The sequence below is a fragment of the Dermacentor albipictus genome, chromosome 9 (genome assembly GCF_038994185.2).
Source record: "Dermacentor albipictus isolate Rhodes 1998 colony chromosome 9, USDA_Dalb.pri_finalv2, whole genome shotgun sequence".
NCBI lineage: Eukaryota > Metazoa > Arthropoda > Arachnida > Ixodida > Ixodidae > Dermacentor > Dermacentor albipictus.
Window position 1 is genome coordinate 126,959,631 of NC_091829.1, and position 18,682 is coordinate 126,978,312.

The 18,682-nt window shown below is 53.9% G+C and overlaps 1 protein-coding gene across 8 annotated transcripts in view; it reads right to left on the reverse strand.

The window, feature by feature from the left end:
• The window catches only part of LOC135912192 (latrophilin Cirl-like), a 492,061-nt gene that overhangs the window by 405,855 nt on the left and 67,524 nt on the right, over positions 1–18,682 (reverse strand). The gene's annotated exons all lie outside the window — the stretch shown is intronic.

Below are 18,682 nucleotides of genomic sequence, written 5' to 3' on the forward strand. Positions count from 1 at the left end.
GCCGCTTGCTCCGATGGAGCCTCACTCTCCAAGAGTACAACTTCTCCGTTAGATATAAGAAGGGAAAGTTGCATAGCAATGCGGATGGTTTGAGCAGGCTAATTTGAATTCTGCGTTTGAGGGTCCCGCCTAAATTTTAGGGTTACTAGTGTTAGCTTTTCTTTAGGCGAAGAAAATCCCCTCTCATTTAGCAGAATTCCCTCCATGATTGCTGAATTGGTCAGCAGGAATTTGCTTCAGAAATTGGCATAGTGATATGTAGCATTTTTTTTTGTTTCTGCACTTATGTTGTTGTTGTTTTTTTTTTTTGAAGCCTAGCGAGTCTAAAATGAGAGCCAATGCACGTCATCTCGGCGCAGAGCCGTGTTGTGGGGTTCATTTTGCAGTTGCCTGTCCTTGTTGGATGTTTTGGGGCGGTGACATCAATGCACAAGTGGTCGCTGCGAGCCAAGACATCAATCCCCCCCTGACCAGCAGCCGTTCTCTTCCTGCCTAGCGGTTGTCAGCGCTAGACAGTCGAGACTTTCCGGGCCATGGAGGCGCTGTCAAGAATGGCGAGCTGCGAAACAAGATTGCCACACAGTTACGACAGGGCGACACGACGCGCACCTCTCCCTCTCCGTCGCTGCAGCTGGGAGGCGTTCAAAGAAGCGACCTTTGCGCTGGAATCCGCCGCCTTCCTCCAGCCCCTTCGACATTGTGACGGAACTAGTTCGGTGCGTGAACAATGATTCCGGAGTTCCCCAACGCGGAGCTGATTTGACACGCATGGACAAGCTGCCGCGGGAACGACGTATTTTTGTGCTTCTCACGGTTCGGAGTGGCACGGAACAACGAGCGACCCTCGATCGGCAACGATAGTTCCCGGAACGACACCCGCCAACGCCGTCGTCGGGCATCAGAGCGCGGTTGCCTTTGTGTACGTAAACTGTTCTGCAGAGCAGCGGCGCGTTGGTGATGAGTAAACGAACAGTCGCCGCGTCGTAGGACCGGCGGATCGAGTGTATAAAAACTGTGGTTGTGCGAATGCTGAGGACACTTCTCTTGAGCAGTCATGTTAGACTGAGTCACTTCTCTCATGCAGTCCTGTTGGACTAATACTCTTTTTCTCAAGCAGTCATGTTAGACTGATTTAATTTCTGTAAATAAACCCTTTTCCTCGTTCTCGATGAGAAGCAGTTCTTCACTTCATCAACGATCTCAGCGTAAATAAGTTGGACGACGGCATGGGCCAGCTACCTCCGAATTCATGCCGTACTCCAATCTTGGCAAAGGACCACGGACGATGGGATTGAGCCCCCAATCCTGACAATACGCACTACTTACGGTTTTCATTACCTCATAGATACTTTCTTTCATAAATACTTCAGCGCAAACTAAGAACGCGAAGGCAAAACACGAAACGATGGGATCACGCGCATTGCGAATCCATGCCAACTAGCCCAATACACCGCTCTCCTAAATTTGAAATCCTCTGTTCACCGCGTTTACGCACTCCAACAAATAAGCCAAAAACGTCGGCGTACATACGGCCATGCTCAACGCGAACTCCCTTACGAAGACGGCTGTAAAACTATTTACGAACCGCAGAAAGGCTTGAGCGGATTGTTCGTAAGGAATAACCGGTCTGGTTCCTTCAATCTGGAGTTCATGGAAGTCCCCACCGCTAGCGGCGGCGCCGAGAGAGCTGAAGAAGCGATAAAAGAGTGGCGCTCATCCTCCCTGCGACTCCAGCCAGGGCCGCGGCATTCCTCGGCGCCAGGCGGCTCCGGGGCCAGCGCAGCCATGTGCGGCAGTTTGCGTCCCGCGCAACCGCCGCCGCACGCTTCCCGCCCCGGCGGGGAACCGCTTGCGCGCCAGCGAGCCTCACGGGCGCGCCTCGCACCAACAGACGCACGAGTGCCGAACATTCCGAGACCCCACGGGACGCCGACTGCGCCCGGACCCGTGGCGACGACAGCGAAAACGGATCCGGGCCCCGAAGCCGCTTCGGCGCAGCGGCGGCGCCGATGTGCGCAGGCTGTGTTTGGACCCTGCGCTCGAGCAGCGATCGGGAACCACAGAGAGGAATCGCTGGCTCGCCGCCGCATTCCTCGGCGCCGGATGAGCTGTTGTTGGCTATGATGACGATTGCAACAAAAATCGTTGACGAATACGCAGCCCTCGTGATGGAGACACTCGCGAGAACGTATACACTTCACCGGACGTAGAATCGTACACACGGGTTGCTCTTCTTCCACGTATCTGTAATTGACTTGGTTCTTCAGCGGCTAATCCGCGCTATGCCACGGAGATGAACGGGTTAAATGAAGCTACATCCTATAACGTACGTGTGGAACAAATGTGGTTACATTTAGAAGATCGTACTGCCAGTGCACTTGCATACATATCGGGATTTCGTCAGCACGACACGGCGGGCGTCCGATGTGCGTATTACAAACGCGTTTCGAGCTGCTTCACCGTTTAACCCCACCGCGAGTGTTATAGTATACGCACGTAGGCCAACGAACGGTCAGTCGCGAATCTTTCTTCCCCCCCCCCCCCCCCCTGTGTCCTGCGCATGTACTACGCAGAGAACCAGCACTAGGCGACCGAAGGGCGACCGGACCGCCATTGTTCGTAGCCAGCTGTCTGGAGGACGTGGCCTTCGGTTAATAAAAGCGTGCCGTTTCTACGCGCAAATAACCCGCTGTCGCGAACGGCCGGTGAAGTCAGAAATGCGCTCACGACGCATCAGCCGCGCGAAGCGTCTCGTTGGCCACCCTCAACGTCCGCGAACCAGCCGCGCAAGGGCCTGCCGTCGCGGCGATGCAGCGTCGCGCACCTTCCCCGAGGTACACCGGCGCAACGCAGCCAGCCCGAGCATCGCGACACGACGCAGCACCGAAAGCCAGCGGCGGAGGCACCGCGCACTTGCAGTGCCGCCGCGTGCGACGCCACACGAGGCCGCAACTGTCGCCTCGGCCGGACACGGTCGGGGAATAATAAACACCACGCACCGGCTCGCGTCGTAAAGTCTCGCTGAGGAACACGACCCAGTCCCGCGGGCACGAAAGCTCTGCAGAATAAAAACGGAAAGACGCGTCGAGCGGGGTTGGATAGAGAGGGTTAAGCTTGCGGCCCCGCCCATGGAACCATAGCCTAGCGATCAGCCGGACGGCACGGGAAAGGGACAACGCTTCGAGGTTGCGCTTTCTCTCTCTTTATTTAGGCGTGCCCGCAGCGAAAGTTACGGTTCAATTTGTTGTCTCTCTAGGCCCGGTGCTATTGCGCAATCGGGCAACTACACGAAAACTGAGACAATCCACCTGCGAAAATCGCAGGCAACAGCACACACAAAGACACAAACCAAAAATCCGCCTATACAATCTAAAAGTAGTTTACACCCCTTGGGGTTTATACCTGCCACACAACGATAACCGTCATCTGCCTTGCTTGCGTTTCCTTCACTCTTAGAAAAATTTACACCCTTTGAGGCGTATCTTGTCCCACAACAATAATCGTCATCCGTGTTGCCCGCGTTTCCTATCTTTAACGCTGCGAGCCCGGCACTTTCCAGTCACGAATGGCATGCGCGTTATCAGTGTGACGCAGCATTCTCGACAGGAAAGTAGCGAGCGCCAAGTTTTCAGGAAAGGAAACGCAAGCAGGGGAGATGACGATTATTGTTGTGGGACAAATATACACCCCAAAGGGTGCAACCGTTTCAAGAGTGTTTCTTGAAAACTCCGCGCCCGCTACTTTCCTGTGGGCAATGCTATGTCATGCTGATAACGCGCATGCCGTTCGTTACTGAGAAGTACGGGGCTCGCAGCGTTTAAGAGAGGAAATGCGGACAAGACAGATGACGTTTATTGTTGTGTGGCATGGTACGACTCAAAGGGTGTAAACTTAAAGTGTGGCACACGCAAGTTTAAGCCTGTATTCGAAACGGTCCCAGCAAACATAACACGAGCGTTCGTCTATGCGTCACTGTCTTCATTTTGTTAGCAAGAAATCCGGCTCGCCAAACTTCCCATTATTCCTAGCTCGTAGAATAAGAATACGATGGCAACGTTTAAGCTCACCCACACTCTATTGCCTCAGGACAGATCGCAAGTTCAAGCCCTGCTTCTTACCTCCGTATTCAGAAATGCAACTCAACTTGAAGCTGATGCTTGACTTGGTATAAATGACGCCTGGTGCGAACGCGCCGACGACGCACTTTGCGTTTCTTCGGTGTGTTGACGACAGGCGTCGTTTAAATCAGGTCAACCGTGGCCTTCAAATTAAGATGCATTCCTGAACACGGGGGATAGTATTACAATACTCGATGAGTGATGTACCAGTTATACTGTTTCATGCATGGTTTAATCGAGCCCCGAATGTTAAAAAGAAGTCCTGCCTTTCTTTCTTTCTTTCTCGGGGTAGGGGCAGGGGCAGTGTTGGAACGGTTTACCCTGCCCTCGCTGCCCTCCTTTTTGGCTCCGAAACGCTGCTGTGCTCCCATTTGTGGCCGACCGTCGTTTATTCGTTCTCTCAGTCTTCAGTGTCGTCCCGAAGACGTCGCGTCTTTCTTTTTCCGTTTGCTCCCAACGCAAACCGTGGAGCAGATGGCGGCCGCGTTCTCCAAACTGCCGGGGCGGATTTCCGCCCTGCAGGGACGCAGCTTGCATCGCCGCATTTTTTTCGGGAGGGAGACTGCTTCATTACTCAGAGGAGCGCGCGACGTTTACGCAGCCGTAAATCGATGCCGCAAGGCAGTAAAAGAGGCCGCGAGAAATTGAGAACCAATCGAGTAAGAATAGACCAGCGCCGACAGGCGCTGAACGTAGAAAGCGTAGAGTATCGCGCAATCGTAATCCCACCTGAGGCTTGGTTCGCACCTGGACGCAACCATTTTCGCTTGCGGCGCATGCGTTCCCGATCGGAAAGCCACGTGGAAAGCTTGAAGGCGACAGGCCACACGCGCACCTGCAGCCTTCATTTGCGAGAAGACCCTTCAGCGCGTTTAAACTGCCGCCGCGGAAGAAGAACGTGGCACGAGTCCCGGACGCTTGAACAGCCAAGCGAAACGTCGTTGTGCCTCGCTGGTGGGCCGATTGGTTCGCTATAATTGTGAACGCTTAACAGAACGCACTCGCGAATGACAAGAAGACGATGAGCAAAATGAGAAAAGCAGAAGCCAACGTTTGGACAAGTGGACTTGTCTTCTTCAAAGCGACATCGCCTTTAAAAAGGCAAGTCTACTTCACGAAACGCTGGCTCCTGCTTTCACTGTGTTCTCGTCTTGCTTATCGTCTTGCATTTCCATCTCCGTTTTTCACCGTGTTTTCCCAAGACACAGGCGGGTATACTCACTTTCAACTTTTTTTTTTACTTCCGAAAATGTAGGAGATACATGTGGTAAATCGGACAGACGAAAAAAAGAAAAAGATGGAACATACACACGCACATTCGCTGCTTAATCACGACTGCCATTTTCTCGTAAGCAACAACAACAACAAAAAAGAAAACCTTAGTCTGTGAGCTGTGCTACGCCGCTCCCTTCATAGGATGACCAGAATAACAATTTAAGCAGCGGAAACATCAAAACCGAAAGAAAAAGAAAGGATGTATAGAAAAGTACGGCGGTTAACCTGAGGGTTGTTCCGGTCGGCGATGCCCTCAGTGAGGGATGTGTGAGCATGGCGTTCCCAATGCTGACAGAAAAAGAGAAGCAATTTCTCTCAGTGTATATCTATAACAGAACAAAGTAGTCGCGATGAAGCGGTAGCCGCGTATATCTCACTGTCTCATATCTTTCTTTCTTATTTTTCGTCCCACCAAAAACTGTATATTTAAAGGTGAGCGCGCGTGTGTGTCGCCTGTCGCACTATCGTCCATTCGCTCTGACAAACGTTGGCCGCGATCGAGCAAGACCAGGCGGCTGTAGGGCGATCTCACAACTGTTGTGCCATTACCACAAGCCCGGATTCCGAATCTGCAAGATGCGGAATCTATCCTGCGAGCGCCCTAATTCTCCCTTCACAAGTCAAGATGCTGAGCCGTCAGGCAGCGCGCGGGAGAAGCCTCGGCGAGCCGCAAGTTTGGACATGTCAGCGTGTGCCAGACAGCCCGGCGCCGCACCTCCCTTGCCTGGAGGTCACCGCGCGCGCGAACTTTGAACCGGGTGGCCAGCGCGGTCGCTGGTTGGACCCCTCGGACGACCGTCGTGTGCTGACTTTGTATTGGGCCGTTTGAGTGACAATGGTCCTCGGGGATTATAAAAGCAGCGACACGCCGCCTGAAAAACAGGATCCGCCGACCCCACCGGGAGAGAGTGTCGCTCCCGACTGGGGTGAGATGTGTCACGCGTTTTCGCCGGACGTCGTCGTGGGAGAACAGTCGCGTTTGTTGTGAGCACTCGGCCCCAGTGCCGACCCGTTCATGTCCTGTATGATAACCTGTATATAATGTATAAAGTCCCTTTTGTTATTCTCAGCGACGCCAGGCTCGGAGTCTTCGCTACCAACGCTCTGTCACGAAACGGGTGACGAGCGCTACGGGACCACAAAGCCGTAATCGTGGTGCAGCGGTACAAGTTCGTAACACTGGATGGCAACTACGGGATTGACCGGCATCAGCTACCTTGGCGCGGTGAGTGCCTGAAGTTTACCTCAAACACCAGACTTTCTTTGACACAGGTTATAGTAGCTTAGGGAAGGATTTGGTGTTGCATTGTGATAACCTTGGGTGTTTCAAGCCTAGTAAGAGTGTTTTGAAAACCAGGGGATGCTGAGGGGGTAAACAGGGCAGTGTGTGATATACTTGCATATGTGTTACTAGTAGTGTTATAGTAGCGTACGGCAGGTATATTCAAAAAGGGTAAACAGTAGGAGGACAGTGTGAACGATGGAGAAGTACAAGGTGAAGGAACTTCTCGAAATTTGTGAGGAGTTGGGCATTGAGTTGGGCTCAACTAAAAGAAAGAATGCGATCCTTGAGGTCATGAGGACTGGGGACGTAACGGCGGAGGAAGCCGCAGAGGCCTGGGCGGATATCAATGAACGTCGGGAAAGGGAGGAGAAGGAACGTTGCGAGCGGGAAAGGAGAGAACAGCAACGTCGCGAGGAGGGAAAGGAGAAAACAGCAACGTCGCGAGGAGGAAAAGAGGGAGAAGGAACGTTGCGTGGAGGAAAGGAGAGAGATTCGTGAGCACGAGCTTAAAATGAAAGAGTTGGAGACCCGAAATAGCTCGCCAGCGCCTAGTCTCACTTCTAATGTTCCAAGAATACGCGATCAACTTCCACCCTTTGTCGTCGGAGAGGATATGGCCAAATACCTCGTGAAATTTGAGCACGTGTGCGAACGGAATAGCATTGAGCGATCCCTTTGGGCACAGAATCTGTTAGCCTTGCTTCCTGGGGAGGCATCAGACGTAATAACTTGCTTATCGAAAGAGGCGTTTGAGAGCTACAGTGATGTGAAGGAAGCGCTACTGCGGAAGTACAAATTGTCGCCCGAAGCTTTCCGGCAGAGGTTCCGGTATGCAAAAAAGGGTAAGGAGTCGAATGTTGACTTCGCGTTTCGTCTAAAAGCCGACCTGGTGGAATGGCTGAAGGGCGAAGAGGTTTTCGACGACCGCGACAAAATTGTCGAATGCATCGCGTTGGAGCAGTTCTACCGTTGCATTGATGAGGATGTCCGGCTCTGGCTGCAAGATAGGCTAAAGGATGTTAAGCTAAACAAGGCAGCAGAGTTAGCGGAAGAGTATTACACACGCCGCAGCTTGCACAGCAAGGCAGTGCGCGTAGAAAAAGCTGATAGAAGAGATGGGTTTTACGGGAAGCCCGACGAACGGAAGGAAATCACGCGTCACGAGTTTCGGGAAGACGAGTCCCTTACCAAAGAAACTGTAAGGGAAGGACAGAATGCATCTCAGAATGATGACGATGGTCCGAAACAGCGAAACGAAATGACGCGTTCTTTTGAAAAACGGAAACCGTTAACCTGCTACAATTGCAAAAAGCAAGGGCACATCGCTGCAAGCTGCCCAGAGAGAATTGCTTTTGCAACGATACAGGAAACTCACAAAAACATACGTCTATTGGAGCCCTATGTGCAGGAAATTAAGGTAAACGGCAAGAAGTGCCGAGCACTGCGGGACTCTGCAGCAACTATGGACGTTGTTCACCCGTCTTTCGTCTCCTCGAGTGATTTTACGGGAGAGTGCGTTAGGATACGGCAAGTGGCCGAGAAGGAGAGTGTCTGTTTACCGATCGCAACGGTTATCATTGAAGGAGAATTTGGAAAACTTAACACCGAAGCCGCTGTGTCAGCCGCCCTCCCGGAGCAATTTTCCTACCTCTTCTCAAATAGTTCGGAGCAGCTGCTGAGGGATCAGGGCAAATCATTCTTTGCCGACGTGGCGTACATGGCCCCCACGCGATCCAAAGCGCGCCCGCTGTCGAGGGAACTTGACTTAGCGTCGGTGAGCGAAAGGCGGTGCGGTACACGGACTGATCAAGGTAACTTGAGTGGCGAGCAGTCACGGGAGAGGCAGAGCTCGGAGGCTGGCCTAGACGAGCGGGTCCTGGAAGTGAGTGGGAGTGGCGCGTGCAGTGCTAGCCGCGATATAGACTCGACGCCGCAATTAGGCGACGCGGGCTCCACACTCGCTCCGGTTTCCGCCAGCTGGCAGGAGCAGGCTGCAGTTGAAAGGGAAACTCGGATTCGCGAACAACAGGAAGATTGTTCACTAGCCGATCTGAGGAAGAGCGTCAAACGGGGAGTGAAAAAAAAGGGGGTTTCATTTGGCAAGGAATCTGGCTTATTGTACCGCCGCTACACGGATAAGCAGGGTCGCAAATATAAGCAGCTTCGGATTCCGCGAAAATATCGCCGGGAAAAATGAATGACCTCATTTGCTTCCTCAGAAGTATGCTTTCGGTCCAAGCGATTTCAAGGGGACCATTCTATTTGTAATTATTATTGCTGATTAATAATTGTTTCTATTTTGTTGCGTTGTTAATTTGAAAACTGGTTGTTTGAGCCTTGTGTACTAGATCGTACACCTGCCTCTTGTTGCAGCGGGAGCAAAAAGAGGGATAGAAATTTAGTTAGGTTGATTTGGATTATGGCCTTGTCTGGTGTTTGACGGGAGACAGAGGGCACTTGTTCGTGTTGGGTGTTGCCTTTTGCCGGTCGGTTTTGCAAGCTGCAGAACGACCAAGCAGGACCAGTGGCGAGAAGCAAGGTCTTAGGAACGACCCGAGCGGAGCTGGTCAAGGTGCCTTGGCGACGACGTGGTGAGCAGAGCTCCTGTCCTGGCGAGTCGGACCTGGGCACGTGAAGTTACCTGGCGTCCCGACACTGGACGTGAACTTGGACGAGCCTGACGAACGTGCGCGCCTGGCATCCGAGCCACGTGGAGGCAGCTCGTCTTCCCGGCGCCTTATCTGAGGGCGGGGATGCTGTTGTGCCATTACCACAAGCCCGGATTCCGAATCTGCAAGATGCGGAATCTATCCTGCGAGCGCCCTAATTCTCCCTTCACAAGTCAAGATGCTGAGCCGTCAGGCAGCGCGCGGGAGAAGCCTCGGCGAGCCGCAAGTTTGGACATGTCAGCGTGTGCCAGACAGCCCGGCGCCGCACCTCCCTTGCCTGGAGGTCACCGCGCGCGCGAACTTTGAACCGGGTGGCCAGCGCGGTCGCTGGTTGGACCCCTCGGACGACCGTCGTGTGCTGACTTTGTATTGGGCCGTTTGAGTGACAATGGTCCTCGGGGATTATAAAAGCAGCGACACGCCGCCTGAAAAACAGGATCCGCCGACCCCACCGGGAGAGAGTGTCGCTCCCGACTGGGGTGAAATGTGTCACGCGTTTTCGCCGGACGTCGTCATGCGAGAACAGTCGCGTTTGTTGTGAGCACTCGGCCCCAGTGCCGACCCGTTCATGTCCTGTATGATAACCTGTATATAATGTATAAAGTCCCTTTTGTTATTCTCAGCGACGCCAGGCTCGGAGTCTTCGCTACCAACGCTCTGTCACGAAACGGGTGACGAGCGCTACGGGACCACAAAGCCGTAATCGTGGTGCAGCGGTACAAGTTCGTAACACAACACGCGGCTTTCCAAGCCGCCGGCTATTCGGAAACAGTGCCGATGACCACGGGGCAAAAGGTGCCGGTGAGCCACAGCGGCAGGGGAGCGAGCAACGAAACAAGCGAACACGTGCGCGCATCGAGGCACACGCCGTATCGCACGAAGCGACACGGCCGCTTTCAGATCGACGCTGCTGATGTACGGGGGCGCCAAGATGGCAGATTTGAAGGCAAGACAGAAGTTCCCGCCCTGCTGATGCACCTCCAGTGCGGCACACGGACAGCGTCACGTCGGTCTCGCTTCCCGAAATCAACTTGGCAGAGCGACAGGCTCGGAGACAAGGCACGCGGAGGGCTGAGGCGCGCAGCGGATCGAAAGTGGGACTCGGCAACCGCCAGAAGTTCGGAACGCGAAGCGGCCCTGCGGCGCCTCCCCGTGCAGCAGCGGCACCTGCGCCTTGAATCGGGAATCCCGTTGCCTGCCGCTCAGGTTCTCTTTCTGAAGCGACGCTTTCGTTGCGTATATTTTTCCGTGCTTGGGCTGCCGTTCACTTCAGTGCAGAGCGCGCAGAGCTTCCGTTTTTTTGCTTCTTCTGGGTTCTTCCGCGTAAGTTGCCGGCCGCTGCCCTTATGTGCCAACCAACCCGGGCTCTCCTCGCTTCCGTTCCTTCCTTCGACTCTGCATAAGCGCCGTGGGCGACCGTACCGAAACGTGTGCAGTAAATACCGACAGACGCTTCGGCGAACCCCATGCTTGCGCGTACTGCTCCTGCGCGCGCGTAGCGTGACGCAAGTCTGCGCGTCGGCCCCGGGCTCGTCGCATCTCGGATGTCGGAAGCCACCAACTCGAGCCCAATGTTTGCGCTGTCCTAAGCACCGATTCTTTCTCCACCTGGAAATGTGGACTGAAAAGAGGAACGGTTCCGTGTAAGAGGACACATGTTAAATTTCGTTCCCGCTGTCGATTCTTCGATCGTTTACCCGCTGCTTTCTTAGATGCAGCTAATTTTTAAAAATTGCCCGTGGCTGATAGCACAATGCAAGGCGTCCCAGAAACTACACAATGAGGCGGCCGTTGCATCTACGAGAAATCAAACGCTTAATTAAATAATTAACATACCTACGCGAATACTTCATCATTAATTACGCTGGGGCACATACCTTAATCTACCTTGTAGTTAGTCACTTTGCGAGGTATATCTAGGCAGAAGAAATCTGCGTTTCGAGATATGCACCGTCAAAGTTGCTGCAAAGAATTCGCTGTTGTTTCACTTAGTTTTTAAAGAAAACATTGTTTTATGCATTGAGGTACAGAAGTAAGTAGTACGCCAATGCATTTCGTCGGACACACGAAGAATGCGCACCTCGAAAGAGGCGTAGTGCCGAGAACGCGTTCCGAGTGGATACGCCTCGCGAACTGGCCGGCTACAAAATTCGTAAATTCGAAGACGAGCCATAAAGTAAAAGTAATTAAAAATGTACGCGAAATAATCAATTAAGCATTTAGCTTTCTCGTACAAGTAGCAGCCACTCGATCGAGTAATTTCGTTCGAGCGACAGAATCGCGCTGTCTGCCACGGGGAATTTTTAACAATTTTGCGCAACTAAAGAAAGAAATATCCTGCGTGCGTGCGGTAGGGGGAGGCCGTAGTCGAGCGCACGCCTGCGGCTGCACGAAACGCGCAACTCGGTGCTCCTGGTGGCGTGTCTCTGCGCAGTCCGACGCGAACACGAGGAGGAAAGAGAAAGGGCAGCGCTGGCGCGGCGCGACCGTTTTCCGTGAAGCGCGCACATTGCCGCACAGGCGAGAGAGCACTTCCGTGCCGCAATGGCACCGTTCGCCGGCGCGCGGCCATCCCCACGCGGGCCGCCGTTAAGTGCCCCCGAAAGAGGGGCCGCTTTTCGGCGAGCCGCGGCGATAAATCGCCGGTGCCGCCGTCGCGACGTGCACGACTGCGACGGTGCGACCAGATCGCGCTCACGACAGTTTTATTCCGCGCAGGTGACGGACGCACCGTCCTCGGGGAGACGTCGGAGGACGGGCGTCGATGCGAGCGGCCTCTTTTCGGCGCCGCCGGTTGCACGCGCGGACGCCGCCTCCTCGAGGAATGCGGCGGCCCAGGCTCGACGACGGGAACGGCTTCGCCCCGAATGGGCGCCGAGCGAGCGACGCTGCGCACGCGAGCGGAAGGAAGGCGGCAACACGACGACCCGCTGCCGGTGGTCGTTGCAGTGCCGCACTGCGGAATTTACGATGCATGCCTGCGAGATTTTATGGCTCGTTCGCCCATTCCTTTCGTTCACTCAGCTCTGCGTAAGGACACGGACGGTCGTTCGAGGAACGAACCCCGTATAAGCATTGGGAGCACAGCGAAACACGCGAAAATCCCACGCGCCTCGGTAAGAAAGCAAATGTATTGCTGCAGGAAATACACACACACACACACACACACACACACACACACACACACACACACACACACACACACACACACACACACATATATATATATATATATATATATATATATATATATATATATATATATATATATATATATATATATATATATATATATTCCGAAGGAACGCAGAGCGTTTTTTCAACGAGTAGACTAACATGACTGGCTGAGATGCAATAATCCGAGTAGCGCGGAGCATCCCACCACGACAACCGAGCCGGCCCTAAAGGCGTTGCTACGTGACCGCTACGAATATTTAAGCACGGACAAGGCGAAGAACCAGTGACAAGCGTAACAAACGCACCTGACTACGTTAGAGAAGCGGAAGAAAGAAAGAGTCGTGTACCACATTGTTCAATTCAGTCAGCTAATTTCGCTCAATCTTCACTCCATCACGAAAGCTCACGTAAGGAAGGGCTAAGATATACGCTCCTCCTTATCGGTTGTTGCTCGCTTACAAAGGAGGAACGTTTCATTCGACATCTCTTACTACGTGTGGCTTCATGTTTTTGTCGTTTACCGCACCGATATTCCTTCCTTTTAGTTTTCAAATTGCGTAATAAGTGGCGCACGGTCAATTTATTTGTTACGCCGTTCTTGTAAGGGAGAGTCCACCTGACAGTTGGTAACTTTGAAGCTCCCTGTGCATTCCGCGTCATGAACGTACGTCTACGAACGAGTGGCATTGTTGTTAAATGAGCTCGAATCACTGCCGCGGTGGCTTATGTGCGGACACCGTCGGCAACGACGTACAACGTGGCCCAATGCAGCTGGCCCCGGCGATTTGCCCGTGGCGAAACCGCGAGGCGCTCAGCAGCCATGCGCTGACGCCGGCGGCCGCGTGCACGTCCGACTGCCCCCGAGTCGCGACTGCGCGCCGCTGATCGGAAGCGCGCGGCCGGCGTTTCGTGTCGCGCAACGCGACGTGGTCCGTCGCAGAACGCGCGCTCGTGAGGCGCGCACACGGGAAGCATCGGCGAGTCCGGACGAATCGGCCAAGTGTTCCGGAACATTCGTCGCGCACGCGAACGAAGTGCCGGCGCGCTCCGCTGTTGTGCCATTACCACAAGCCCGGATTCCGAATCTGCAAGATGCAGAATCTATCCTGCGAGCGCCCTAATTCTCCCTTCACAAGTCAAGATGCTGAGCCGTCAGGCAGCGGTGTCCTGCAGGAGAAGCATCGGCAGGCGACGTATTTAGACGTGTCAGCGTGTGCCAGACAGCCCGGCGCCGCACCTCCTCTTGCATGGAGGTCACCACGCGCGCGAACTTTGAACCGGGGGGCCAGCGCGGTCGCTGGTTGGACCCCTCGGACGACCGTCGTGTGCTGACTTTGTATTGGGCCGTTTGAGTGACAATGGTTCTCGGGGATTATAAAGCGGCGAGGAGGCCGCCTCGAAAACAGGATCCGCCGACCCACCGGGAGACAGTGTCGCTCCCGACTGGGGTGAGATGTGTCACGCGTTTTCGTCGGACGTCGCCGTGCGAGAACAGTCGCGTTTGTTGTGAGCACTCGGCCCCAGTGCCGACCCGTTCATGTCCTGTATGATAACCTGTATATAATGTATAAAGTCCCTTTTGTTATTCTCATCGACGCCAGGCTCGGAGTCTTCGCTACCAACGCTCTGTCACGAAACGGGTGACGAGCGCTACGGGACCACAAAGTCGTAATCGTGGTGCAGAGGTGCAAAGTCGTAACAGTGGATGGCAGCGACGGGATTGACCGGCATCAGCTACCTCGGCGCGGTGAGTGCCTGAAGTTTACCTCAAACACCAGACTTTCTTTGACACAGGTTATAGTAGCTTAGGGAAGGATTTGGTGTTGCATTGTGATAACCTTGTGTGTTTCAAGCCTAGTAAGAGTGTTTTGAAAACCAGGGGATGCTGAGGGGGTAAACAGGGCAGTGTGTGATATACTTGCATATGTCTTATTAGTAGCATTATAGTAGCGTACGGCAGGTATATTCAAGAAGGGTAAACAGCAGGAGGACAGTGTGAACGATGGAGAAGTACAAGGTGAAGGAACTTCTCGAAATTTGTGAGGAGTTGGGCATTGAGTTGGGCTCAACTAAAAGAAAGAATGCGATCCTTGAGGTCATGAGGACTGGGGACGTAACGGCTGAGGAAGCCGCAGAGGCCTTGGCGGGTATCAATGAACGTCGCGACGAGGAAAGGGAGGAAAGGAGAGAAAAGGAACGTCGCGAGGAGGAAAGAGAGGATAGGAGAGAGAGGGAACGGCGCGAGCATGAGCTTAAAATGAAAGAGTTGGAGATCCGAAATAACTCGCCGGCGCCTGGTCTCACTTCTAATGTTCCTAGAATACGCGATCAACTTCCACCCTTTGTCGTCGGAGAGGATATGGCCAAATACCTCGTGAAATTTGAGCACGTGTGCGAACGGAATAGCATTGAGCGATCCCTCTGGGCACAGAATCTGTTAGCCTTGCTTCCTGGGGAGGCATCAGACGTAATAACTTGCTTATCGAAAGAGGCGTTTGAGAGCTACAGTGATGTGAAGGAAGCGCTACTGCGGAAGTACAAATTGTCGCCCGAAGCTTTCCGGCAGAGGTTCCGGTATGCAAAAAAGGGCAAGGAGTCGAATGTTGACTTCGCGTTTCGTCTAAAAGCCGACTTGGTGGAATGGCTGAAGGGCGAAGAGGTTTACGACGACCGCGACAAAATTGTCGAATGCATCGCGTTGGAGCAGTTCTACCGTTGCATTGATGAGGATGTCCGGCTCTGGCTGCAAGATAGGCTAAAGGAGGTTAAGCTAAACAAGGCAGGAGAGTTAGCGGAAGAGTATTACACCCGCCGCAGCTTGCACAGCAAGGCAGTGCGCATAGAAAAAGCAGATAGAAGAGATGGGTTTTACGGGAAGCCCGACGAACGGAAGGAAATCACGCGTCGCGAGTTTCGGGAAGACGAGTCCCTTCCCAAAGAAACTGTAAGGGATGGACAGAATGCATCTCAGAATGATGACGATGGTCCGAAACAGCGAAACGAAATGACGCGTTCTTTTGAAAAACGGAAACCGTTAACCTGCTACAATTGCAAAAAGCAAGGGCACATCGCTGCAAGCTGCCCAGAGAGAATTGCTTTTGCAACGATACAGGAAACTCACAAGAACATACGTCTATTGGAGCCCTATGTGCAGGAAATTAAGGTAAACGGCAAGAAGTGCCGAGCACTGCGGGACTCTGCAGCAACTATGGACGTTGTTCACCCGTCTTTCGTCTCCTCGAGTGATTTTACGGGAGAGTGCGTTAGGATACGGCAAGTGGCCGAGAAGGAGAGTGTCTGTTTACCGATCGCAACGGTTATCATTGAAGGAGAGTTTGGGAAACTTAACACCGAAGCCGCTGTCAGCCGCCCTCCCGGAGCAATTTTCCTACCTCTTCTCAAATAGCTCGGAGCAGCTGCTGAGGGATCAGGGCAAATCATTCTTTGCCGACGTGGCGTACATGGCCCCCACGCGATCCAAAGCGCGCCCGCTGTCGAGGGAACTTGACTTAGCGTCGGTGAGCGAAAGGCGGTGCGGTACACGGACTGATCAAGGTAACTTGAGTGGCGAGCAGTCGCGGGAGAGGCAGAGCTCGGAGGCTGGCCTAGACGAGCGGGTCCTGGAAGTGAGTGGGAGTGGCGCGTGCAGTGCTAGCCGCGATATAGACTCGACGCCGCAATTAGGCGACGCGGGCTCCACACTCGCTCCGGTTTCCGCCAGCCGGCAGGAGCAGGCTGCCGTTGAAAGAGAAAGTCTGATTCGCGAGCAACAGGAAGATTGTTCATTAGCCGATCTGAGGAAGAGCGTCAAACGGGGAGTGAAAAAAAAGAGGGTTTCATTTGGCAAAGAATCTGGCTTATTGTACCGCCGCTACACGGATAAGCAGGGTCGCAAATATAACCAGCTTCGGATTCCGCGAAAATATCGCCGGGAAAAATGAATGACCTCATTTGCTTCCTCAGTGGTATGTTTTCGGTCCAAGTGATTTCAAGGGGACCATTCTATTTGTCATTATTATTGCTGATTATTAATTGTTTCTATTTTGGTGTGTTGTTAATTTGAAAACTGATTGTTTGAGCCTTGTGTGCTAGATCGTACACCTGCCTCTTGTTGCAGCGGGAGCAAAAGGGGATAGCGATTTAGTTAGGTGGATTTGGATTATGGCCTTGTCTGGTGTTTGACGGGAGACAGAGGGCACTTGTTCGTGTTGGGTGTTGCCTTTTGCCGGTCGGTTTTGCAAGCTGCAGAACGACCAAGCGGGACCAGTGGCGAGAAGCAAGGTCTTAGGAACGACCCGAGCGGAGCTGGTCAAGGTGCCTTGGCGACGACGCGGTGAGCAGAGCTCCTGTCCTGGCGAGTCGGACCTGGGCACGTGAAGTTACCTGGCGTCCCGACACTGGACGTGAACTTGGACGAGCCTGACGAACGTGCGCGCCCGGCATCCGAGCCACGTGGAGGCAGCTCGTCTTCCCGGCGCCTTATCTGAGGGCGGGGATGCTGTTGTGCCATTACCACAAGCCCGGATTCCGAATCTGCAAGATGCAGAATCTATCCTGCGAGCGCCCTAATTCTCCCTTCACAAGTCAAGATGCTGAGCCGTCAGGCAGCGGTGTCCTGCGGGAGAAGCATCGGCAGGCGACGTGTTTAGACGTGTCAGCGTGTGCCAGACAGCACGGCGCCGCACCTCCTCTTGCATGGAGGTCACCACGCGCGCGAACTTTGAACCGGGGGGCCAGCGCGGTCGCTGGTAGGACCCCTCGGACGACCGTCGTGTGCTGACTTTGTATTGGGCCGTTTGAGTGACAATGGTTCTCGGGGATTATAAAGCGGCGAGGAGGCCGCCTCGAAAACAGGATCCGCCGACCCACCGGGAGACAGTGTCGCTCCCGACTGGGGTGAGATGTGTCACGCGTTTTCGTCGGACGTCGCCGTGCGAGAACAGTCGCGTTTGTTGTGAGCACTCGGCTCCAGTGCCGACCCGTTCATGTCCTGTATGATAACCTGTATATAATGTATAAAGTCCCTTTTGTTATTCTCATCGACGCCAGGCTCGGAGTCTTCGCTACCAACGCTCTGTCACGAAACGGGTGACGAGCGCTACGGGACCACAAAGTCGTAATCGTGGTGCAGAGGTGCAAAGTCGTAACACCGCGTGCAGCTCACGGAGGCGTTCTATAAGAGCGCTCTGATGTCTTCTCGCGACGCACTGGCGACCACAGCGGTCGCACATACGGCGCGACCTGGCGCAGTGCCGCGCGTCTGCGCAGAGGCGCAGCCACGACGGTGCACGCGCTGGCATGCGCGCTCCGAGTCCGCCCGGCTGCTCGATCGCCCGCGGTGGGAGGGCAACACGCCGCCGAGGGGGCAGTGGAGACGGAATTAGCGGGCAGGATGTAGGAAATACTGTTGGAGATATACGTACACATCCAGACCTCACGCGCTGTGACAATCCACGTTATGCGAATCCTTTTGCAGGCAGCCATAACTGAACAGGGACGTTCGAGGTTCTGCAAAGCGCTGACAGGTGGACTCAGTTATACGTCAAGTAGTGAGTGTGCACGTGTGACGCGAGTGTCTGCGTCAAGACGTAGCAACAAGACGACGTTAGTAAGAGGCCGATGGCATGACGAATTACATTTTTTGGAGGGGAGTGGGGGGGGGGCCACTGTGCCGAAGAAATGTTACAACGTTTCGTTACGTCTTGAGCGGATTCCTGAGGCATTGAAGCCTTCAGAAAAGCGGATCAAAGCGCGCACACCTGGGAAGAATTAAGGGAGAAAATCGCACGCCTTTGTAAACATGCGAGCTAACGCGCGCAATAAAAAAGTGGTAACATTGACGGCCATCTGCGAGTTTCATTCAAGAGTCAGTTGTCGAATGCAAACTGGCACCCTCGCTCGAGCATGCTATGCAACGTGCCCAACGCGCCTGGTGTCCGAAACAGCTAGCTCGCCCTGGCCGCAGTGTGCGTGGCATCGTAGCCTCGTGGTAACAGCATCGGACCACGATGTCGTAATCATGGCGGTGCAAAAGACCGCGCCTTGGTCGCCAAGATTGGGCACATGCGTTCTTCTTCCTCGAAGAGGCCAGGAGACTGGCTGTCCCGCCAAGTGCACGAGACAAACAATAGTTCGAATTGCAGGCGCGCGCCTGGGCA